This window comes from Vigna unguiculata, unplaced genomic scaffold (assembly GCF_037176805.1).
Source record: "Vigna unguiculata cultivar grain cowpea cultivar isolate G323 ecotype 2 unplaced genomic scaffold, ASM3717680v1 ptg000443l, whole genome shotgun sequence".
Lineage (NCBI taxonomy): Eukaryota > Viridiplantae > Streptophyta > Magnoliopsida > Fabales > Fabaceae > Vigna > Vigna unguiculata.
This window is the reverse complement of record NW_028197078.1, coordinates 16,199-17,500: the sequence shown is the minus strand read 5'-3', so window position 1 is coordinate 17,500 and position 1,302 is coordinate 16,199.

Below are 1,302 nucleotides of genomic sequence, written 5' to 3'. Positions count from 1 at the left end.
TGATACTCTTCTTATACCATGCTTACTGAATAAAGGAATTAACCAGGTGTACTTCATGCCAAACCTGAATACCATTCTTTCAAGCATTAAGTCATTAACCATAGCTATAGCTTGCTTGCCACTTGCAAAGAAAGAGCTTTTGAGAGTCAAGTCAGGCAGTAAAGCACAGACATGGCATGCGGAGAATCCGTTTTTACAGCGGATTCTTTAAGACCTTATTCTGTAACAGCTCCTTCATGCTTGACCTCCTCGCTCCCTATCGGCTAAAGCATAAAGGAGCGATCCCTGCCATCCATATTGCGATGGCTCTGGCTAACAATCTTAATCGCCTTCTCCTGCTCATCCACGGCCTTATCCTCTCGTATTCCCCGTCTCTGACTCGCTCCTACTCCCTCCTATTCCCTACATATACTTACTCTTTGATTGCTGACTGGCTATTGCTAAGAAGAGAAGGCCATGAGCTAAAGTAGGTTATAGTCTCTAGCTTCGTAACTTCGCTCCCTTCATCCACTTATTCACTCCTCTCTTGCTCAACTAGAAGATCCAGGGTCTAAAGGTACAAGAGGTTATGAAATAGAATACGCTTGCTTTGGCGATTCCTACAACTACTTATATATATGACTATTCCGATTTATGTTTCTGGTGTTGCTTGTGCCTGTTGCTGCTCCTGGTCTTCCCATTGACTTCCGCCGAATACGAAAGGTAAAAAGCAAGTCAATCTATTAGCCATCTCCCTTCGGCTCCTCTTTAGATCGTGGACTCGGGCTTCTTAAGTTAAGGGAAGCACTTCGTTCCACTCGTTCTAGACATACTCTAAACTCCTAACAAGAGAAAGAAGGGAGTAAACAAGAGCTACAACAACTAGAGTGTCAAGGCCAGGAGGAGGCAAGGGAAGTTTATTTTGGGAAGCAAGCCCCTCAACTTATCCGCTTATCGGAAAGAGCAGGGACCTACTACCTACAGGCAGAGACAGGACAGCAAACTTATGGGCACCTGATTGTAAGTCATATCTATTCTTTGCTCGTGAAGTCTACGAAGCGAGCCTTCACTGGGGAGATAGCGACCTCTTAAACTCCACTACTACTACCTGTACTCAATCAAGTACAAGTAAAAAAAAAAAGAAACAATTAATATTTTTATTTTTGGAAGCGAAGCGACCTAGTCGAGCTATTGTCAAGTTAAGCAGTTCCTCTTGTCGAGCTAGACTCTACTCGCGCTATAGTCGAGGAAAGCTCGCGCGTTATTCGTGTTAAGCTGTCGAGTTAACTAGACTCGAGGAACTAATCCTTTAGGTTTAGGCAA